A 7,748-nucleotide genomic window follows, 5' to 3' on the forward strand; every position below is an offset into this window, starting at 1 on the left:
AGGTGACAGCATTTAAACAGCTTCAAAATGCAACTCAACTGCAATGTGCAGACTTGGAAAAGAAAATAATCTGAGCTTTATTAATTGTATTTTTAAATCTTGCATTTTTTGAAAGGTTGGGATTTGTCTCCAAAGCCAGGAATTATTTCATTTAACTGGTAGAATCTAGAAGTACTGTATGCACTTAATTAATTAACAGGGAAAATGGGTATTATTTTGCCTTACTTTTTTTTGCCATTTGAAATATCTGCCTAAGAAAAATATGGCAGACATTATCCCCATGGCTACTGTGGCCATGGACTGTCTTTTCCTGTTTACTGGGGTGGATGTTGAAGATGTAAAACCCAAAGGGAAGGGTCACTGTGAGTGATTGGTGAGGAAGGGCTCATGTGGAGGCCATGTGTTTCTAATGAGATGGCTGCCGTGGTTATTAATGCATTTCTTCCTTGTCTTTTTGGTTTTACTATCACATATGGGGCCATCTGGTTCCTCTGTGGGACTCCCAAGACTTTTTGGCAAGCACGTATGTGAAGATGTCTGGGGTTTTTCCTCTTTGAGCCTTTCTACTACATCTTATTTCTGGAAACCCTGCTTTAAAAAAGCATTTTCACGGGCAGCTGCAGCCTCTACCTGTGACACAAACCTCTCTGTCACCAGTGTTGACGTTGTAGGGCAGCACTGAGACAAATTCTCCTTCACCTACGAGTCTGGTGGCACGTTAAGGAAGTGGCTGCACCTCACAGGGTGGTTCAGGTGCTGTGGCAGGTGGTGCGAGACAGATGCTCATTGTCCCCTGCGCCTCTGAGGTGAGCATGTGGCGTGGGATCTGAAGGCAGGAGGAAATTCAAAGCATGCTCCAAGCACAAATTCGTTCTTTTCAGGTCTCGGGAGGTTAGGAGCTCTCAAACTGTCTTGAATGTTAATTTCTTTTTTTCCTTGCGCCACATCGGACAAGAACCTGCTTATGGAGCTGTTGGGCTTTCTTGGAAGATAAATGTGACCTATAAAATCACATTTATCACTGTGACTCCTGTAAGAAATACAGCCTGCTGTCAGGGTACCTGGATGGATTACAGGGATGCCAAACTGGAACACTTCACAATCAGCAACTCGGTGTGAAGGCCTTCGTGAAGGAGATGAGGTAATGGCTAAAAACAGAATAAATTTGTTTTGGAAGGCAGGATTAATCATCATGCAGAAGAAGGATTGCTTCGAGTGTAAGCAAGGAAATTGCACTATGAGTAATAAAGTCGCCCAGAGAAAAAGCACCAAATAAACTAAGTACCAGGAGACACATTTCAAACAAGTCTTATCTGGCTCTAAAATGCTCTTCTTTGAGATGCAGAGACAGATGTGCATTATGACTGGACAGTCTCAAGGGGTGGATTCCACACTGCCTCTGGTTATCATTCCAAGTTGTCCAATTTCAGAACATTCAAAACTTTCCATCGCTGTCAAATCTGTTTAACTGTAATGGGAAGTTATTCTCATCTAACAAAACTGGTTTCTTACGAATAGTGAGGATTGGGCACAGTTTGTGCTTATAGATGTGTATGACAAAATATTCACTTCTAGAGCTGTCAGATTAAGGACTGTGTGGAATTGGGGGGGCCTGAGCTTCCCTGTTGCCTTTGGGCTGGATTGCAGAGCCCTATCTCACCAGCTCAGTTTCAAATGCTGTACGTTTGTAATGTCCCTCAAAGAGCTCATAACCAGGAGGTCAGAAAAAGGCATTCACAGATAAGACAAATGGCTTGGGGTGACATGAGCTGTTCTATGAGATCTAAGATGGTGTGGAAACACTTCACCAGTAAATGTCCATGATCTCAGCACCCTGTCCTTCTGGCCACTGTCAGGCTGCAGCTCATCCCATGCCCAGAGGAGCCAGGGGGGAGGAGGAGGGGGGATTTCAAGTGGGACGAAGCAGTGACTCTGTTGTGTCCGTGACAGTGATGCCAGTGAGCAGGCTGCCCAGGGAAGTGATGGAGTCAAGATGTGTAGATGTGGCACTCAGGGACTTGGCTCTGCAATGGGCTTGGTAGCATTTGATGACCTTAAAGGTGTTTTCCAGCCTAAATAATTCCATAGTACTGAGAACATGACGTGCAAGCTGTGAAGAAAAGCACTGATGCTGTTCTGAAGCCAGAAGTTTGTGCCTGTGGCACTGAGTGAGAGAGTCCATGAGGGGTGGAAAAGGAACATTTTTTTGTGTGTTTCACCTTGGGTTTTGTGCCACTTTAAAAAGGCTTAAAGGTTTGATTAGGAGAAAAACTTTGGCAGTGAAGAGATAGGGATAAAAGGCTGGCTGGATTTTGGAGCAAGATGTAGGGAAAAATGGCAAGACTTTTAGGAGGAATTTTTTTTTTTTTTTTAATAGAAACCTTGCATTTGGGAAACCTGTACTTCACTAATGTTAATTTACATCTGGCATTTAGTTTTGGCTTAGTAACAGAGATAGAAATAAACAAAAAATACCTGAATGCTTTGTCTCTGTTTTGTGGTTTGGTTTGGTTTGTTTTTTTTCTGAAGGAGAACGTTTCCTCTGGGAAATACAGATTTTTGTGAGAGAAAATGTTAGTACAAAAGAGGAGGAAATAATCAAACAGATAAAAAGAAACCAAGAGGGACCACGGAAGAGAGACAACCTAAAGGACTGGAAAAGCAGTCTTCACAAGAAGAACTTAGATTTTAACACGGATTTTCATTTGTGCACACTGTGTCTTAAATTGTAGTTTCTGAGTAAAACAGCTCATAGTTTTGTTGACTTGAAGGTGGTAAAAGTCTGTGATTTCAGGTTGCTGTCATTAGAAAGAATTGCCTGGAATTGCTACGAATTGGTGAAACTGCTGAAATTCTGCCCTTACAGAACAGTAACTCTGCTCTTACAGAACACCCACTCTGCTGTTTGCTGCTTGTATGGGCTTGTTTTCCACCTCTCCTGGTGACAGTTCACAGAAAATGCCGTGCTGGTAGGTGGGCACCGTCAGGGATGAGGAGGGGCAGGTGGAGCTGAGGTAGTGGCTGCTGCTGTCCTCTGTTCCCACCAACTCCGGATAAAGATCCCAGTGAAATGGGACAGCTGCTACTTTTCAAACAAATTAGTAGGTCGGATTAAAACCAGATCTGAAATCTCAGCTGGCCGAGTGCCTCATCTTCACTACAAATTCACTTATTCATGGATTACAAATTTTCTGCCCCCCTCCCCGCCCTCCGCGAGGATTTAGACTCTGCTACAAAATCAGGGCATAAAAAAATTTCATGCCGCTGCAACAGGTACAATAATCTTTTGGATGAATTCAAATCCTTGCAATTATTATTCCAGCTCAAGCTAAATTAAAATTTACAATACAAAGAGTAGCTTCTGGAGTAACGTAAATCTCACTTCAGGCTTTGGTGAATCCGGATTAGTATTTTTGGTTGGAAAGAGATGTAATGAAGACGTGACTGCTTGGGAAAATTCAAAAGATTAGCTACACCCTGCTTAAAGGGAAGTTATTTTGATCCACATCTTCTACTTCAGTTTAATAACCTCTGTAAACTTCTCTGAGTGACTCTTTAAAAAGATTAATTTGGCAGAATTCTAGTTGCAAGCATTTCGTGTCCAAAAATTTTACCAGGTCCTGTGGACTTCAAAGGCCACTTGTGCATCTGCCTTTTCTGTGCACCAGAGGATGAGGAGCGTGAAAGATGCTGACCTACTTTAGAACAAGGGAAAACAGCTTTAGCAACTAATTAAAAAAATAAATCCTCTTTCAGAATAATTCTTGCAGAACAGTAGAGCAATATTTGACACTTAAAAACCATGCATTCTAATTTCACTGTATTTTTCATTTAGAAGAACACTTGGAAAATAAAGGCTCTGCGTTCAGTGGGGAAATCGTGCAGTGTCTTGAAGGTACAATTGCTTCTATTAAGAAATTGGTAAGGAAAATTTAATATATAGTTTCAAATATATGGGAGTGAATTAGTTGGTAACCGTGGAATTAATCTTTCACAGTTGTACTATTAGAAATGGTCTCTCGTGTGAGTTATATTCTCCCTTCAGAGCGAGAGATGCAGTTTTGGGTGAGGGTGATGGGGGTGCTTGCACACACTTTGCTGCCTGCAGAAGTTTGGCTGTAACAGAACAAGCCAGCCTGACTGGTGTAGGTCACACGACTGATCCAAGCTTTAGCTCAGCTCCTGGGGTTCAGTGGGGGGGACAGTAAATGCCATTTAAGCAAAGGGTAAGGAAATATGAGGAGTGCCCAGACTTTCGTCAGAATAAAAAGAGGAAAGCTCTTATGGTCAGCAGAGTAAATTGGGACTCAGGGTTGAAGTTCTCTTCTCAACTCTGTAGTGTCTTCATGTTTTACTTTTGTGCTCTGAATCTACAGCAACTTAGTAGAAGCATCACAGGAATCGCTTGAAGGCAAAGATCTGCTCATGCAGAGCTTTCTACATTGTAAGGATCTTAATGCTGTCGGTGCAAGGGAGCAAATCAACACTTCCCTCTCCCAGGGCTGCTGTGAGGATTCGCCCACTGATGGTAGTGGGTTCTGCAGATGCACAGAGTTCAGCAGGTGGGTGGTTTGCCCTGTAACTGGGTTTTCCTTGAAGCATTCGCATTTTGTGGATCATAAATTCATGGAATCATAGAATACCCGGAGCTGGAAAGGACCCACAAGGATCACTGAGTCCAACTCAATGATTTGCACAGAGCAAATCCGAGAATCCCACCATGTGCCTGAGAGTGTTGTCCCAATGCCTCTTGAACTGTGGCAGGCTTGATAATAAAAGGCCTGACAGCAATTAAGTGCTGAGGATGGCTGTTCACAGGTAACTGCTGTAGGACCTCTGAAGCCATTAAAGCCAGAATGACTTCAAACTGAAGGTGTTTTAAAAGCATCTCCATAATGTATTTATCTATGGAGGCGTAAATCTGCTAAAACTTTCCTTTTTCCTTCAGTAGGTCTCTAAATCATCTATTTCAGACTGCATTAGTCTATCAGGTGAGTGTTTTATGTAATATGCTGAAATCATAAAGCTGTTTTCTTTTTCAGTGCTTCAGCTAATTGAGGATGTAACTCTTAGGAAATTAAAACCCTTTACACATTTATTTTGCACCTCTAAATATTTCACCTTCACAAGGAAATGAGAGTAATTTATATGCATTTATATGGAACTTGCTCTGTAGACAGCAAAGTTCAACAGTATCATTTCTTCCCACAGTGTCTCAGCAGGTGATTGTAACTGCCAGAAAACTGAAGGAGAAAGATTAGATTGGATTTATACATAAATTGTGATGCCTTAAAGACCAGTTCTAACCTAGTTCCAGCCCTCTGCCATGGGCAGGGACACCTTCCCCTAGACCAGGTTGCCGAAAGCCCCATCCAATCTGACTTTAACACCTCCAGGGATGGGACAGCCACAACTTCTCTGGGCAGTTGAGCAAGGATAACAAGGGGAATGACATGGAAAATATCCAGTATCAACTAATATTAAAAAAAAAAATGATCTAGTAAAGAAAATATGTTTTTTTTCATCAGTTGTCATTCTCACTTGAGGACTTTTTAACTGTCAGGAGTAAATTCAAAGTCATACATTTGAATGTCTAGAAGAGACTATGAATAACAGCAATCTTTGCTTCAGAATACAGATTTTTCCAGGGGAGATTACTGCAGAAATGACAGGTAGTATTAACATAACCAGCCCTGGAAAAAAAAAAAAAAAAAAAAAAAAAAAAAAAAAAAAAAAAAAAAAAAAAAAAAAAAAAAAAAAAAAAAAAACAAAAACCAACCCAAACCACGAGAGAATTGAATTTTATATGCATTTAAAGAATTTGAAGTATTCTATAGCTTCCAATATTAACTTATTAATGGAAGAAGACAGGTGTTTGCTGATGATATTATTGTGAGAGGTTATTCTCTAACCTGAAAGTGGAAATGAGAGAAATCTTCACTGAAGACCACGAACAAGCAGTTGAGAAATGACTGGATAACTGCAGCACTCATTTCTGATCCCAGCACTTGAGTGCTCTGTGTTGCAAGCTCCCTCTCTGTGAAGGAGGGATAATAGTACTTGTTTGATCTGACATTGCTTCTGGGTGGGGTTCACCTAACCCAAAATTTGTCAACTGTCTCCTTTAGACTGTGGGGAGAAAGAGACACTTCTGGACATCCTTCATCACAGAACGGATGTTTAAAGCAAGTCAGAAGAGTCACAGAGTCACTTAGTTTGGAAAAGACCTCAAGATCATCGAGTCCAACCATTAACCCAGCACCTCCAAGCCCACCACTGAACTGTGTCCTCAAGTGTCACATCTACACGTCTTTGAAATATTTCCAAGGATGGTGAATCTAACACTTCCTGGGGCAAACTGTGCCAGTGACTGACTACCCTTTCAGTGAAGAAAATTTCCCCTAATATCAAATCTAAACCTGCCCTGGGATAACATGAGGCCATTTCCTCTTTTCCTGTCCCTTGCTATCTGGGAGAAGAAACCAATCCCCACCTGGCTACAGCCTCCTGTCAGGGAGTTGCAGAGTGTTAAAGTCCTCCCTGAGCCTCTTTTTCTCTGTGTTGGAGCTCACTGTGAGCTGGAATTTCCTCTTCGTCTCTACTGTCTGTGATGGGAGGCTAAAACTTTAGCTCAAATGTAGATATCCAGATGAAATAAGGTTTGAGCTCTATTTCTCTTTTTTCGCAGGTGTGTCTTCATTTTTAACATGACCAAGGCACATTCTGCCACCACCCTTCTCTTCGCACTGTAGTCACAAACCAAATTTTTCAGGGAGCTGATCTAGATAAAAGAAACGTCAGGGTTTCTTTTTCTTGGGAGAAGCAAGGGAGCTGGAATTCTTTATCGAGTTAACCATGAGGCTGCGTGACTGTTAATGGTGGCAGAGGGGGAGGGAAGGGAATGTGGCAGGGCAGCTAGGGAGGGTGGGACTGCTCTTTTTGGAGTTAGAGATCACCTTTAAGTTCATCAAGAAGCAACAACCAGATCTCTCCCTTTTTTTATTTTTTTTTCTTTGTCCTCCCAGCTGCATTTTGTGTTTGCTGTTTGCTTCCTTACAGGCAGTTCCCTCCCTCACCTCTCTCTGCCCACAGCAGAGTGGCTGCTTTGCTGTCAGCCGGTTGTTTGTACTTCCTGCTCCCATTCTGCATTCCCAAAATGTTTCTGCAGGGTTCATGTACCCTGAGGAGACTGTTATCTCCAAGGCTGAAGAGATGCTGTAGTACAATGCCCCTTCACAGAGGAGCTTCATCCCCAGTGCCTCCGTACAGGCTCTTCCTTTCCACACAGCAGTGGCTCTTCTGGGAGAAAAGATACTGAATCCCAAGCCATGTGATCCTGTTCCTTGACTCCGGCTACAAGAGCTGCTTGTGCAGAAGTTGGTTTGTTTGTTTTTTTTTTTTTAGAGAAAGGAGTAATTTTTATTGGTTTACTATATGTCTAGAGAGTTCCTTAGATAAATAGTATGAAAAAGAGCAGTTATTCAGTGAGAACACAGCAGGCTTCTTCTCGTTGATAAATGCAGATGACTCAGGAAAAATGTGGTAAGGCTAAACTGCTGAAATAAGCGTGTGATTTCAGGTATGTTGGTGTCTTAGAATCACAGCTATCCCTTACCAGCTGACAGCATCAATAGTAGAGAATTAAACATTATGAATCAATCCCTTAATGCTTTATCTTATATATCTGTACAGCTTTTTATAGCTAAGAAGCTCCTGCATGTTTTGCATTTATCTTTTAGCCCTCGCTA

This window comes from Empidonax traillii, unplaced genomic scaffold (genome assembly GCF_003031625.1).
Source record: "Empidonax traillii isolate 1590-97213 ecotype Southwest subspecies unplaced genomic scaffold, ASM303162v1 scaffold821:size279169, whole genome shotgun sequence".
In the NCBI taxonomy this organism is placed as follows: Eukaryota; Metazoa; Chordata; class Aves; order Passeriformes; family Tyrannidae; genus Empidonax; species Empidonax traillii.